The following is a 17,328-nucleotide window of genomic DNA, read 5'->3' as shown; positions in this document are numbered from 1 at the left end:
CAGTACTAGCTATTCTGGAAATCTTTCTGTAGACAAGGCTGGCCTTGAGTTCACTAAGATCCACCAGCCTCTGTTTCCCAAAGGTTGCTATTAAAGTCCTGTGCCACCACTGCCAGGCCTGAACAGCTGTGTTTTAAGGCAGCTTGTTACCAATATTAGGAGCCAGATTAGGACTGAAAGCTGTTTGTTTCTTTTTCTTTTTCTTTCTTTTCTTTTTTCTTTTTTTTTTGTCGATATTTAAATTTGAAAAAAGTATGTTTTACATGTCAATCCCAGTTCCTTTCTGCTCCCCAGGGAGGACATCCATGGGCAGACTTCAAAATCTGTCATATCATTTGGAGCAGGGCCCAGGCCCTCCCCCATGTTTCTAGGTTAAGAGAGTATCCCTCTATGTGGAATGGGCTCCCAAAGTCCATTCCTACACTAGGGTTAAATACCGATCCACTACCAGAAGCTCCATAGACTGCCCAGTCCTCTCAACTAACACCTATGTTCAGGGGGTCTGGGTCGGTCCTATGCTGTTTTCCCAGCTATCAGACTGGGGCCCATACCCCTTGTTCAGGTCACCCACAGTTTCTAAGCCATCTGTTTCTAACAAACTTTGTCTAGATGAGGAAAAAAAAGAACATCTTGCAAAAGCTGTACATTTTGTTCAAGTAATTCAGTATGACAATGTAAAGTTATGATATAATTCATACTGACAATTGACGTTTCCCAATATTTAGAAGTAGTGTTGCACTGAGAGGTTATGGCAATATGGAAGACAGTAAGAAAATTAAAACAGGTAAAATTAAGTGCTATCCTCATTTCTTCATGTTACCATCCCATTTAATGCATATGGACTTTCTTAGTGATCATATAGCATATATAAGCACACTGAGAAATGATATAACATATATGTAATAGAAATTGTATTTAGAGAAGCAAATTCTATTACAAAAATGATACTTTACTTAAACAACGTATCTGGCTTATCATGTATACTACTTTGCTATGAGTTTGTTTTAACTTTCCTGACTCTTGGGATGGGGGAGACTGTTGACCAAGTAGAGTGCCCGTTGTGCAGAACCCTATGGTGGAGTTGCCTTGCTTAACCTTGAGAGCGAGCATGATTGTGTGTATTCAGTCATCTCTGTGTGTGTGTGTGTGTGTGTGTGTGTGTGTGTGTGTGTGTGTGTGTGCGCGCGCGCATGCGTGCATGTGAGCATGTGTACATGCTCTGGCACATGCCTCTGGGGATCAGAAGAGGGTGTCTGATGTTCTAGAATGGAGTTACTATTGCTGTGAGATGCCATGTGTATGTGAGGAATTGAACTCAGATCTTCTGGAAGAGCAGTCAACACTTTAAACTACTGAGATACCTCTCCAGGTTAAAGAGAAGAGTTCATTTTAGTAGCTTATTTTTTTTATTTGTAATAGATATTATTCAGGGTATTTGCTTGTCTAATTACCTACTAGTTTATCTTCTTGGTGATACAATGTTCCAATATGTAGCCCAGACTGTTTTTCAACTCTGTATCTTGCCTTAAATTCTTCAGTGCAAGGATTACTGATTTTGCATTATCACATCCATTTGTAAGGTTGTTTATATTAACTCACTCCTTTAGTTATAGTCATGGTGAAGACGGTGCTGTTTTGGAAATGCATAGGAAGTCAATGAAATCCTTATTATTGGATACCTAAGACAGTTTGATAAAGACATACTAAACCTACTCATTGAAAACTATCAACCACATAATACAAAAGAAGACATTGATAATTCAAACAATATAAAGAATTAGCAACATTAAATAGTATATAAAATATTTTGTGGATTACAGGTTAGTTTGACTAAGACTGAAACAATGAATAAGAAAATGAGCATGTGGTATGCGATGAGATTTTTGTTTATGAAATAGGATATTTGAAGTTAGGATGGATTTTAAAAAGACACCCTTTACTACTAATTTTGCTGTGTATAATTACAGGTAATGATGACACTTAAGACAATTTAAAGTCACTCAAATAACCTAATATAAACTAAACTTCTATTGCCATATTAGTTTCTTTTGAGAGCTAATTTCATTGCATTAGAAGCAATAAACTATCAACCATATAATACATATATGAAAAAAGGTACTTTTTCCAATGGAGAAATGGATAAGGACATTTTTCTAAAGGAAGATATATCATAAGCTGGACACATGTATCTATAGCTGTACTACAGCGAATCTTAAACTATTGTAACATACTCAATAGTCTTCACCTCTGCGCACCTTTTCGTTTTTTATCCCAATTAACTTTCCTGCAACAAATAACAATTGTTCTTTACTTTTTTATTTCTTATTAACTAATGTCTATTAACTATTGTTAAAATTCCCCAAAATGAATATTTTAGAGACATTTTATAGTATCTGAGAGGGGGCAAAGGAGACACAGCCACAGGGAAGTTTGTAGGTAGTATGACCTACATTAAGTAGCTAATTTTTAGAGTATTTCATCATATACTTATTTATTAGCAATTTAGATCCCATCAGGGTTCATCTAGATTCAAATCCCAACGTTATTTCCAAACTCTCTCTCTCTTCTCACATCAAATACTGATTATAGATATGTGTACATATAATCAGTATATATTATATATAATCAGTATGTTATATATGCATGCAGACACATAGACATTGATCACTCTAGGCTTACATTACCTGTAATGATCCACCATTTCTCAAATGATCTGTTTAGTCTCACAAAATATTTTTTTTGAGTCAAGCAAAGCCATTTATCTCTATTTTTTCAGATATTCTTTCCATAACCTGAGGTCCAGTTGGTTTCAAGAATTGCTCCTTTTCATGGACTGTAGCAATGTCTTGTTCCACAATTTTATGCCAACTGTTTTTAAAGAATAGTTTTGTGGGAAGTATTTTCTGATGCCTATAATTTTTAAACAATCCCATAAATTATGCTCTTTATTTTTTTTTCTAAAAAGAAATATTTGTATGTCATTCCTGACCTAATGGTACATCCAGTACTGTTTACAGTTTAGCATTATTTCTAATGGCTTCCCTTTATAGAATTTTACTTGTAGATTTACTAGAATATCTTAAATTTGCTCACCCTCAGGGTATGTGAGAATGAGCTCCTGCATTCCTGCTAGTAAATTTCAGGTCAGCATTTTTAATGCTGCCTAAAATCCTTTGTGTGTGTGTTTTTTAAAATTACCAACATAGATCAAGTTTATGTTAATTGTATGAAAAAGCAACAGAAATAATCAGTAACATTTACACAACTTAAGTAGTTAACCTAGTTCTGAGGCAACAGAATTATTTAATCGTCAGCACCTTAAAGTAGGTAAAACATGTAATAAAGCACTTCTCTCCACTCTAGGTTTTGGCTTTGTTTTTTGTAAGCAGAGTTGGGGACCTATGTATAAATGTTGTCCATATTAGGATGTGGTTTTTAAATCAAATAAATCTGAATTTGAAGTATGTATAACTCTTCTTGCAAAGTTAAGCAGTATATTGTGAATGCCTTCTCTTTCCTTCAGTTTCTAGACAGCCATTAATAAAAGCAGAAATGTCACTAAAGACAGTATAGAACAGGCACAAATTCCTTTTGTGTAAAACTACACACAAAGCAACATGGAAAAAAAACAATGCCTATGCTTTTAAAGCATAATAAGAAATCAACATTTATTGAGTGTGGAGTTCTAAGTTTTATTGACTAAACACTAATGATATCTTTTCCTTGAAAAGAAGATTCTTGAGTAATGTGGAAAATAAAACAAATCTAGAACTGAATTGCTATACTCTTTCTCAGAAGCTAGACAGTTTTTTTCTATGTAAACTCCACCTTTCTTCAAATAATTAGTGTTCTTGCAAATAAAAGCCTGGTTTAATAAATTAGAGATAAGTAGCAATTACCTTTTAATGTCAAACCCTAAGGTTGAAGAAGGAATACATATCTAATTCAATATCATCATTATCACTGATGTAAGTTTGTGAAGGTCTATGAGTCAATAGTCCTAAATTTATTGCTGCCCCTTGAGAGATGGATAGTCTGGCTTAAGTCTTCATCAACCCTTTCTCTTTGTATCTCCTGGTGTGTCGTTACTAAGCCAAATCTGTCATGTGATACTCACCCCTGATGGACTTGCTTGGTTTGTTTCATTTTATCTCATCACCATTATGTGGTTTCATTTTAAGAAACATCTTTATATGTTTTGAGAACAGTATAGGCCATGTTAACTACTTTTTAAAAGCCATTGTGTTTAAATTTTTATCTCTATCATTTATCATCTATCTATGTACATATACATACATACATACATACATATATATAGTTACAGACCAGCCACCACATACCCCTCATTGGCATTACATGGGTGCTTTGATTCAAACTCTGGTCCTTTGCTTGTTGGGACAAGACTTTAATACTGAATTGAGCCACCTACTTATATTCTTGAGTGATAATCATGATACTCACCTGCACTGGTGATAAATCCCCCTTGATGGTAAATTGCTCTGAAATTTCTATCAATATGTCTAATAGTTGAAGGAGTAATGGATTTATGTTTGTTTACAATTTGGAGATTTTTATATGACTAGAATAAATTCAAATTGAAAATGAATTTTAATCTCCATGGAAAATTGAAAATGAGACTCTGCACTCCTTGTCTTAGATAACTTACTTTAAAGAACTTTTAGATTATTTCTTTTCTTTTTGTGGAAATATAGGGAACTCTTTGAAAAACTAAAGGTTTTCTTCAAAGAAACAGCTCTTGGGAATGCAATTATCAAAGAACCCCCAGGCCCCACCAGTTCTTAAGCAACTATAACAACTTAAACTTGGTGGGAACTTTTGAGTTGCAAATCTATATCTGCACATAAATGTGAGGCTTTTTCTGTTATAAAGAAACATATGCATATATGTATGTAACCCTAACATCATGCACATATTAGTCCTTCTTCACCTTCTTAGTGATGTGACCATTTAATAGAGTTCCTCATATCGTGGTAACACCCAATCACAAAATTATTTTCGTTTCTACTTTGTAACTGTAATTTTGCTACTGTTATGAATTGTAATGTAAATATCTGTTATGCAGGATGTTTGATATTCAACCTCTGAAAGGACCATTTAACTCCAAAGGACTGTGATTCACAAGTTGAGAACTATGTATGTATGTATCCATCCATCCAACCATCCATCTATCTTTTTATCTATTTACCATCTCTATACATGTGTGGACAATCATATATGTATATATATGTATATATATATATATACATATATATATTCAGTGAAGTAGAACTCTCCCTTGAGAAGTCCCACCTATGTGTGTCTTACTTTCTTCCTTAGTATCTTTCCTTATTAACCTTGAAGTTTGAAACATGTATTAAAAATATCTATTAATGAACTCAACTCTGCTTCATAGTACTTTCTCTGAAATTATTTTCTATATCAAATACAAAGTTCTGATTTTATCTGAAGTTTCTAAATGACTAAGTGAAGCCTGTCCTGGCTGCTGTGGGTGACAGTGTGGAGCTATGTTCGAGCTCTGTCATTGTAGACACTCTAATTTTAGTCATATGAGACATTTTTTCTTAATTTTCTATAGGAAAATAGAGACAAGACTATAATCTAGTGTGACCTAATAAGAAGCTTGAATAAGGTATGAACGATTTTAAGAACAGGAATTGATAAAAAAAATATATAACTGAGGTTGTACTTTGCTATTCCTGACACTGAATAATCCTGCGCAACCCATGGCTTCGTGTAATCTCATTTGCCCCTTCTTCGATTCCTGTCTACAGGATGCTTAGACATCATGTCTGAGCCCTGAAAAGCAAGGCTAGAAAACAAAGTAGCTTGATGTTCTGCCATTGAAAGTGCTCCTTCCCAGTTTTTTTCTTTCTATATATCTATTTCAATTGAAAGATTACCATGGTTTATCAGTAAGAAACACAGGAAGTGTCTTTTGTGTGGCTTGCCAGCCACTTTGTCAAAATCCAAGCCCAGAATCACAAAGGAGAGACTTAGGCATTATAGCATGAATTCTAATTGTTCTTAATGAGAACTCAGAGTCAACTGTCAGCTGTCAGAAAACTGAAAGATCAAAGGAGAAGAGCTAACTTCCACTAGAGTCCTTACCTCTACCAATGCCCAGACTGAAGGAGTGATCCTATCCTCAGACTGCATCCTCAGACTCCATCCTTTGACTGACTGCTCCTCAGAATGTATGTTCAGTCTTCTGCTGCTCAGTCTGTCTCCTCCCACATTACAGTTTTCTCTTCTTTCATCCATATCACTCCTGTCTCCACCTTCTTAGTGCTAGGATTAAATACATGTTATTCCAAGTGCTAGAATCACTTTTGTGTGAGCTCTGTTTCTCATTGAGATTGGATCAATTTTGTGTAACCCAGGATGGCCTTGAACTAACAGAGATCTGTCTGTCTCTGTCTTCCCATTGCTGGCATTAATGACATGCATCACCACTGCCTGGCTTCTATAGCTAATTAGTGTGACTTTGTCTGCATTCTGATCTTCAATTGAGCTTTATTTGTTATAGAATAAACAAAATATCACCACAAGACATTAACAAAAGAAGCTTTATTCATATTTATTGTTTATTGCACATGGTATTTCTGAACCTAAGATCATTAAATATTTTTATTTCACAATAGATACACTTTGTCATTATTGAAAGAAATTTGAAATATCAATATTTTCAGACTATTTTCCCAGACATTTTTTTTCTGAGAACTTGTGTGTATTTCATTTGTATGCATCTTAAGGCCTAACATAAACCTGATTCAATAAAGTGAGAAAACATGAATTCTGATCTCATTTTAGAAGGAAAATATTGTGGATTTTTCTGCAGAGTATCCTGAAGATTAGCTGTTTAACAACTTAGATCGGCTTGTGAATAATGAATTAACAATATTATGTTAATAATAAACTAAAATATTTGCTTAACAGAATAAATTTACTGATGTTGGAAGCAGAATATGTGCTTTAAATTTTAGCTAAATGAGTATTATAGAAAAATATCAAAGTTCTTTTAATCAAATTTATGTTTTAGATCAGTTAATAATTCATGATTGGCCAACACCAAGTACAGAGTCCCCATCTAATATGTTTCTTTATAAATAAATGATACTGACTTATATTTTATTACTTAATAGATTGTAAGATATGTTCAATATATTATTTATCAATGGAAATGTACATTACTGCATTACTTCCATGGATTAAAAACATCGTTTTATGTAATTTCTTCCAACTGAAACATTTCTTTTTTATTATTTTTTTAAATTTAGAAATAATCTCCCTCCCATCATTCCACACCTCCCACCAATCCCCCCCATCCCAAACTCCATCCATTCACCAGGGAGGATGAGGCCTTCCATGGGGGATCATCAAAGTCTATCATATCTAGGCTGGGAGAGTAGTTCATTTTGCACTTGGGATAAATATTGGTTCCACTGTTAGAAGCCCCATAGTCTGCCTAGGCCTCTTAACTGACACCCACATTCAAAAGGTTTGGTTCGGTCCAATGCTAGTTTCCCCAGTTTTACGACTAGGGTCTGTGTGCTCCCACTTGCTCAGGTCAGCTCTTTCTGTGGGTTTCCCCAGCATGGTCTTGACCCCTTTGTTCATTCCTCCTCCCTCTCTACAACTGGATTCTAGAGTTCGACTCAATGCTTACCTGGGAATCTCTGCTTCCATCAGTTACTGGATAAAGGCTCTAGGATGGCATTTAAGGTAGTCATCAATCTCATTATAGGGGAAGGACATTTAAGGTAAGGTAGCCTCTCCACTATTGTTTGGATTCTTAGTTGGGATCATCCTTGTGGACTTGTGGAAATTTCTCTAGTGCCAGATTTCTCTTGAAACATTTTTTTTTCCTGGAAAGGAGAGGGATATTTTTACCATTCGGAGACTAATATAACTTCTAAGACCCACAAAGTCACAAGACTCACAAATCCCTAAATCAAGTTAGCAGTGAACAATTGCTTGGGAAGAAAAGTCTTTTCAGTGGAGCTGTCTGCATATTGAGTGAGAATCTCCCAAGGATGAATCTTGTCTGCTGTGTAAGTTTATCTCCCGCAAGAAACTATACTGTAGGGTGTGGATTGTTCACATAGCTTTGAGCCCTTTCAGTACATAGTGTGGCTTTTAAAAGATAGCAGCCCCAGCATTAACCTAGAGCCTGTCAGATCCAGAAGCTCAATGAAGAGAGATGGAGAGAGCAAAGTTATACTGCCTTTGCCCCTGAGAAGGGCCCAACAGCAGAAACCAATTTTATTATCCTATTTTTGACTGGAAAACACACAATAATATAATATTAATTGTTCCATAATGAGAATGAAAAAATGACTGCAGATTATTATAGAGAGCTGTAATATAATACAGTATCAATGCCAATGTGGCCACCATTCTTCTTAATACAAAGCAATCAACAAAAGTAATGAGATTCTCTAAACTGTATTAGAACTTTCTCATACTTCTTTTGCATATCCAACTATGTGTTGGATCCTAAAACCAGTATATATTTCCATGGAACAGATAGTAGTATGACATTAGAGAGTCTCCCCTTTTTCTATATAAAGGTTTCATTACATGAATGGAATAATGGTAATTGGAGGGAATTACAAATTAAGGAAACACTCCACAAGAATAGTAAAAAAGATCAGTTAAAGAAGTGAAGTGAATGCATTGAAAATGGGTGAAATAAATCATTGGTGGGTATGATGGGGGATGTCCTTCTGTATATATGTTTCTCTTATTGGTTGATGAATAAAACACTGTTTGGCCAATAGAGACAGGAAGATAGGCCGAGACTAGGATATGAGAATTCTGGATAAGGTAGGCAGAGAGAGGGTCTGTGAGAGGATGTGGTATAGCCACCAAAAGAGCAGCAGGTCCAAGAATTCTCCTGTTAGCCATACCATGTGGAAATACATAGATTTATAGAAATGGGTTAATAATTAAGATGAGCTAGCCCTAGCCATTGGTTAACAGTTTCACAATTAAAAGTATTTGTATGCTTATTTAGGACTAAAGGAGGAACAAGACACAGCTGGAAAAGAAACTTCAGCAACAAGGGTGAATTAAAGCATAGATACTAGACATTACTTACCCTTTTCCTGTTAACTGGCCAGGGATGCAGCACCCAGGTCCCCACAAACCAAAACAGCTAATTCCATGAGGTCCATGTTCTACATGACTTGGTTCTGGAAATCCAACTGGTGTGAAAAGAAATGAAGAAAGGATAGACACACAGATACTGTTCAGAAGAGTTGGGATGGAGTGGTCCATGTTTGCTCTGATGGAGCAGCATCAACTATTCAGCATCTGTGAACCTTAGCTAATTCATTATGTATGGGAGGAGGAGTTAGCAAGTCTGGGTATGATTCTCAGTTGGAGAGCAATCTCAGGTTGTAGTTATCCAGGAAAAGGAAGCTGAGGTTGCTAGTTTTCATACACAGTGTTCAATCATTTGTAAACACTTGGCCTTGGACCAGAGGAGGGTGTTACCATGTCTTCAAGCTTCACCTGGAAAAAAGCTTTGCCAATTCTCATGAGTATGAAGCATTGATCCTTTTTAATAATATACATTCACTCAGGACTTCAGCTACTCCTTAGACAATGTTATATTAAAGATTTATTTGGCTCCCCAAACTACTAGTGTTGATTGCATACAACAAGTGGTTAATAAGTCCTTATTGCTGAAGACACTTAACACTTTTATTTAGGACAGGTTTGAACTGAATCAGAAACTCCCTGCACGATGACAACATAATGTAAATTACTAAAAGAAAATTTGTTATCAACAATGTATATACTGTACTACAAATGTGTTAGGTAAGATGTTTATCTTAGTACAATATTAATACCACTGTCTTGGATACAATCAGTGGGTTCTTGATTGGATTTAAGGTCTTTTGTACATGTGGGAACTTATGATTGGTACTATAATCTAAAGCAAGACCTGTGACTGGGAGGTCATAGCCTCTGTGGGGAAAGTAACTGGTATTGTTTGGTGAACAAATGTGATGTCAAACTTTATTTGAAATATTAATGTTTATGCCTATAGAATACAGATGCTGTTAGTCTATTGTGAAAGGATTATTTTTTATTATGAGCAATGGTTATTGTGAAAGTTTATAGTCAATGAAACTTTTGAAGATAAGTGATGATTGCTGTGGCATAGTGGCTAATGTTGAGCTGTAGATGGAGGAAAATGAGCCAGTTTGCATTGCCACCTCTAATACTCAGGAAACATAAAGGAAGAAGAGGCAGGAAGAATGTAACAGCCAGGGTAGTGGATAGAGTATCTCTGTCTTTCCTATGTAGGAGTGAGTGTTCTTTCTTGTAGGGAGAAGACAAGGTTTTAAGATTTGAGAAAACAGTGGATTTTATGATGTTCATCAACTTCATGATATTTCCAGGACCCATGAGTTCACAAGATTACAAGAATCGCAGAATCAAAAGATTTTTTGTAGGAGGGGAGACTCTTCAGCAGAGTACCATGAATACAGGGAAGGGAGTTCTATGGCTGCATCATTTTGAGTCATTACTTATGGTAGGGTGGGCTTTTTGGTGATGCAGCTGTGTGTACTCCTATAACTATTCCTGCCTTCAAGTAACCGCCATGATCTCATTGGTTTACAATGCTGGTCTTTTGCGGAATCATTTCCGTTGGTCTTTGATCCAAAAGATCAATGTTTTAGCTGTAAAAAAAGATGCTTATTTGCCTCTCCTGGGAAGAGAAGAGGCACAAGATTAAGGGCAAGGCAAAGTCAGTTTTCTCTTTATGTACCTCAATATGTTAGAAACAAGTCTTACACATTTCTAATTCAGCATGTTTTATTGTTAAATATCCTTTACTTAAAAAAAAAGAAAATTATGATGGGTATCCTAAAAACTAAATGCTTCTTAGGAGAGAAAAGGCCAGAGCTGAAATGTGTTCTGAAAGCTTAAATCTGTAGGAGAGGTCGAATGTGCCCTGAGGCATACGGATGCTAATTTTGTTTTATTGGATTTTACTGTAGCTATTAATACTTTGCTAGAGATTTATGTGATCAATTTATCCTATGGTCTGAACTAATTCCCACAGTATGTTTTATCAGAATATGTGACTTTTTATAAATTTTGCTTTCTTACATTTCCACAAGTGGGAAATGTTCCGTTTCTAAGAATGTTAAGTATTACAATTTTTTTTTTTGAGCTAATGATAAGTAATGCTAAATAGGAGCATTGTTTGTCTCACCATTTCTCTTTCCTTCCTATAAGGAGTCCCAGAGTCATTTTGTTACACTTCTGTGTCCCCAGCTTTATTGGTTCTTCAATGAAATGACAAATGGATTACATTTTGGGTTGTGTGACTCTCATTGCCCTATTACACTTCTGATAATATTTGCAGTTCTTTTTCATTACCACATTCAATCATGAGTAATAAACTATTTTAATAATAGTGAATGTGAAATTAATTAATAATCTGTAGGTAGGGCAGGACATGATTGCTTTCTTTCTCCAACACAAAGAAAACAATTCTATCGGTAGTTATAAATTTGCATATGAATGATCCGTCTATAAGGAGTCCAGAATGAAAATTATTTCTAAGTACATTGGCAGACTCTTCTCAACTTTTCTGTTTATAGATGAATTATTTCAGAATATCTTAGTTGCTATGACAATCATAAGAAGCAAGAATTTTTTAAAAGAAACTTGGAATATGCTAGTAGATATTAATATTGAAATATTTCATGTTATTTAGCACACTTAACAATTTGGTTGAGCAGTTATATGTGTTTTTAGATACTCAAGCCTCATACATCCTACAATGTACCTTCATAGATTTTTAAGTGTTTAAATATGCACAAAAGAAATTTGTATTTATTAGCATATTATTGCCTTATTAACAAATCTATTCTTTCCCTTTCCTACCTCCTTTCTCCTCATCCTCCATCTATCTTCTTTCCTTTACTCTCTTTCTTTACACCTCATATTTTTCTTCCTCCCCTTCTTCCCATTCCTTATACCTTCCCCAGCACTAAGCATATTGTCTACAGTGTCTTGATAAGAAGGAAAAATAGTAAAACCTCCTGCCACTTATTTTTAGAATCATGGGTCCTTTTCAATATTTACTTATTTTTATACATATGTTTTGCCTGCATATATGTATGTGTACTAGTGTATTCACAGTGCCCTCAGAGGTCAAAAGAGGGAGTAGGATCATCTGGAAATGGAGTTACAAATATTAACAAACAACTATGTGCATGCTAGGAGTCAAAGCCAGGACCTCCAAAAGAACAAAACATGTTCCTAATTGCTGAGCCATTTCTCCAGGCCCCTCACTCCACATGTGGTCTTTTAGGAAACAGAAATACCACAAGAAGAGCTGATTAAAATTCTTATGTGCATCTGAAATGTTCTCATGATTTTACCTTTATAACAGGCAAATAGAAACTAAGTTTTCTCATTCAATAGACCAGATATTTGATTTTACCAGTCCATTTCCTTTTTCTTTTCAGATGTATAGAAGAAGAATAATTATTAATTGTTAGTTATCAAGAGAAGAGTGAGAAAAGTAGGAGAAGCTCATCTGGACAAGCAATTCCATGAAGAACCCTGAAAAGGGTGTAATTTTTACTGTGACTAGCAATTAGCTGTTGGAAGATAGAAATGACATTATTGTAATTATATTTTATAAGCCTCATTGTGAATAGAACATTGATCACTGAGAAAGTGAGAACACATAATGTGGGCAAGACATTATACTGTGGGAGACCAGGACTGATGATGAGCAAATGACATAAAGTGGCAGGATTAGGGATTTGGGTTTATATAGAGTCATCCTCCTTTGTTGAATGATCAGTTATTTTGCTTTTCAGAAATGAGAAATGCAGGTCATCTTCATTGCTTCTATCCTGAATTACCAAATCACAGTGTGTAAGGTATGCTCAGAAAGTGTGCGTACAACATGCTTTCAAATATGCAACACAAACTGTTTATACTTTGAGTGATGATTGCCAGTGTGTAGGGGATATGTGAATCTGAAAGGGAGTTATGTCTTTATAGCAGGTCTGTAAGTTTATAAATCATAATTTGGATGAAAGTGTACAAGGGGGAAAGAGGTCAGGTGTCATCACTCGACTTCAGTGTACTCCAATTATGGTGCAAGAAGAGTAGGATCACCAAAATACTAAGAAGAGGTGCCAAGAGTTTGGTATGATAGGAACAGGGTAAAGAAGGTGTATCCTCACTTCACGAGTCCAACATAAGATGATAAGGGTTGTTTATTGGTTGAAACAATGAGGTTGTAAATGACCTTTGTTTTCCTAAAATGAGTTAGCCTCAATGATTGAACATTGATAGAAATTATAGCTCACAATCTTCCATACATTGCAAGTTTTCATATCATGTCCCTGGAAAGTCAAAATACTTCCACAAAGAAATGACTCATTTATCTTTCCAAATAAACCATGGCTGGGTCCTTTATTTTTCCTACCTTAGAGTTTTAAACTAAACTCTATTTTAAAGTCTATGAACAATCTTTGGTTCTAGATTTCATTAATATATAATGACATACTATTTATCTCCATAATTTCCTGCCTGTGTTCCTCACCTGCTTTCCATGGGTCTTTATTCATTTTCTTACTCTGAAAGCCCACAGAATGGGAGTTAATGTTTTGAACTCATCCTCCTGACATAGACCCATACATCTTTAAGAACCCATTAAATATGATTACAAGCAAGGAGAGGATCAATTAGATAAAGCAAATACACTGCCCTGGATGAACTTAAGACTTTTGGAAGATCTGACAGACAGGAGGTCTTCACAGTCTGCCTCTATCTGATAGATGGGGATTAGTGGACTGCTGTCAACACTGGTTTGAAGCCCTTTGTAACAAATTGTGTGCACAAATGTGTGGTATTTTAATAACAATATTAAAATGAAATGAATAATAAATAAAGGATTTTACACATATATGGACATATAAACATGCACATACACATATATAGTATGTGTATCTATGTATGCATATAAACAGACATGCATTTTTATATGAACCATTGCTAAGAACTGTATGTAAACCACTGACTTTCTTTGGATTTAGAGAAAACATATTTATGCATATTGAAACATGCACATTTTAGATATTACTGAATTTTAACAGTATATAACAATTCTTCTTAAAATTGTAATTTTGGGGTTCAAACTAGTCTGTCTTATTCTAATTTTTTCCTGAGATTTTTAAAACTATATTTAATGATACTACAAGAAAGTGCCATCTAACTACAGAATGCTAATAGAAGTTCTAAATTATGTGTTAATACTGCTATAACATAAAGTACACAGTAAACCAAACTATAAAACATTCTAACTTTTAAATTACAAATTATGTACTAATTAGGCAGATGACTTCCATTAAACTTAAAATGAAAGAGTTATCCATGTATGGTGTCTTATAATATCAAAACTAGGAGAAACAGACATAATTTTAATTTATTAACATTCATATCAAATTAATAATAAAAACATTTTTGTTATGTTACGTTTTTCAGTTGAAGGTGGTGTATAAATAACTAGGTGTTTAAAATACAGCATTTGCACAACACTATAATGTTACTGTGATACAAACTGAATGTTCTTTGCTATATGATTGGATTATTTGCTCCACATATATAACCCATTAAAGTTTGAAAGCAAGTCAGTCTTATACAGGTTAGCTTTTCTAGATCCCCAAATTATAAAAATACCCACATATCCTATTGTGCATATCTTAGCTTATATTTATAAATCTTGGATCCCTGAAACTTTCCTTTGCAGAAATGTATTGAACTGCTATTGTATTGACTTTGATAATAAAGAAAATGATATGTTTAAGGCAAAATTTGTTTGAGAATCTTTATGTATACTATCAAAGCTACTTTTTATGATTATTTCAATTTATTTTAAACTTATCCAATTTATAACTGTACTTATTTAATTAATTCTTTCCTGAGAAATTAATTCCTGGCCAAATCTTAGTTATAAACCTATTGAATTACATCTAATTATGTGTTAACACCAGTATAACATAAAGTACACAGTAAACCAAACTCTAAAATATTCTACATGTTAAAGTACAATTTATATGCTAACTATATAATTTGTATATAAGGAAAAAGAAGAAGAAAAAAATAATCCTGAAACAAAGGAAATCAGTAACACCTTACACAAATTTCTAATTTTCAATGACATTTCAACTCCTATTCCATATTTATATTATGACACTGAAACTTCACATTTATAACAAAATTTTGATGTTGATTACAGTCATAATTATTGAATATAATTAATCATATATAATTGTAAATATTCCTCAAAAATATGTATAGGTTACTATTTGTTAGATAAATATAAGGAAGTAGTTTATTGTAATGTAATGATTATATTATTCTGTGTCTCCTATAAATTCTTGTTTGGACTCCATATGAGACTGTTGACAATAATTTACTGTTACTTAGCAGACATCAGATACTCTAAGCACAGGATTTTTCTATAAGGGCTGTTAGCTAACAAGGAATAGGAAAAAAAATAAAGTTTCCCAATAGTATTAGTCACTTTCTGTTGTGAAACATTCCTAACAAGGACATTAAAAAGGAACCTTTAAAGAAGGGAGTCCATCATGGTGGGGTTGGTATAAGGACGGGAGCATGCTGTGGCTGGTCACATTGTATCTGCAATCAGGAAGGTACATAGACATGATTGTACCTCATCAGCTAGCTTTTAAATTTTCCTTTCTACTTATTATTTGGGCCCTGGCCATGGAATGGGGTCAACCATACTCTGAAATAGTTTTTCCCTTTCAGTTAAACATTTTTGAAAATGTCCTCAGATACCGTAGAAGTGTATTTCCTATATTGTTCTGAATCCAGTCAGACTCCTCTCTCTCTCTCTCTCTCTCTCTCTCTCTCTCTCTCTCTCTCTCTCTCTCTCTCTCTCTCTCTTTCTCTCTCTCTCTCTCACACACACACACTCACCCTCAAAGGAATATAGTAATAGAGATTAATAAAATCATGAATATATGTTTAAGTCAGAAAGCACAATAAACTTGGAAAAAATATATCAAAGGTTCTTCTTGATGGCTATGTGTCTAAAAATATAAAGTTCAACTTTTGTCTAGTTTGGATCTCTATAGTGCTGTCATTCTGTTCCTGAATCAGAAACTAGACCAACTAACCTGGAAACAGGCAATAATTTTTAGAAAGAATTTTAAAATATCCTTTAAATTTTCTACTTTATCCTCTTTTCTGTACTACTTATTATCTGCCTCACCTAAATTCCCTGGAAGTTATTTGGAAATTAAAAGTAAGATACTGAGCATATTAATATTTTTAGAGCAAGCAGTAAAATCCAGTGGAATGATGTGATAGTTTTTGTTGTTGTTCTGTTTCATTTTACAGGATATGGTATTTAGCATTCTCTTATTGCTCCTTTACTTATTTTCTCAAGTACAAAAAAATGTTTAAGAAGGTTCTACAGATGTCAATTGTCACCTGTAGTGCCGCACTGCAATCTGTTCCACTAATTTCTAGGGAAAGGCCTAGAGATTTAAATAAAAGACAAGACAGAGGATCATTTGTGCAACAGGAATGCTGAATGCCAAATGCTGTTTAATGAAGGGAAGGTGCAGGCTTATATACTAACTCACAGCACAGTGGAAAACAATCAAGGGTCAATCGTGCAAGTTCTTGGGCCAGCAGATGTGTGTTAGTAAATCAAGAAGAGTAACAAGAGCTGCGCTGGTGCAAGTTGTTGCAGCTAAATTGCAGAATGTTCCAGCCAACAGCTCAGGCTTGCTCAAGGTGCCTCGGGAGTCCCTGCAGGGCCCTACAGTCACCCACTGCCCCATCTTCTGAAATAAATTATAAGCCAGATCACAATTGAGATAAGCAAGAGGCCAAGATTAAGATTTTATAAAAACAATTTGATGTGCATGTTATCATTCTTGAAGTTTAAAACCTGCAGTTTGAAAATTGGTTCTGTTTCTTCTCCATTATGTAAGCTTGTAGAGGTGACAGCAACCTACATTCTCCTCTCCTATAAATGGAAGAAACACTAATGATGGCATATAAATTCATTAAGAAGTACAGACTTTTACAAAGTAAACAAGACAGCTATATTACAGTACTGCAATCATATTAGCTGTCATTTTTTTAAAACTGGCTAACTTACTGCTATCACCACCTGAAAAATTTCATGACATTCTTACTGTGTAGAGGTAAGGCTGAGTGAGGCATTGTGTATTCTGTTCCAAATATTGCTTATGTTCCTAGCTTTAATCTTAGGGCCCA

This window comes from Phodopus roborovskii, unplaced genomic scaffold (assembly GCF_943737965.1).
Source record: "Phodopus roborovskii unplaced genomic scaffold, PHOROB, whole genome shotgun sequence".
Taxonomy (NCBI): Eukaryota; Metazoa; Chordata; class Mammalia; order Rodentia; family Cricetidae; genus Phodopus; species Phodopus roborovskii.
This window is presented reverse-complemented; position numbering follows the sequence as displayed.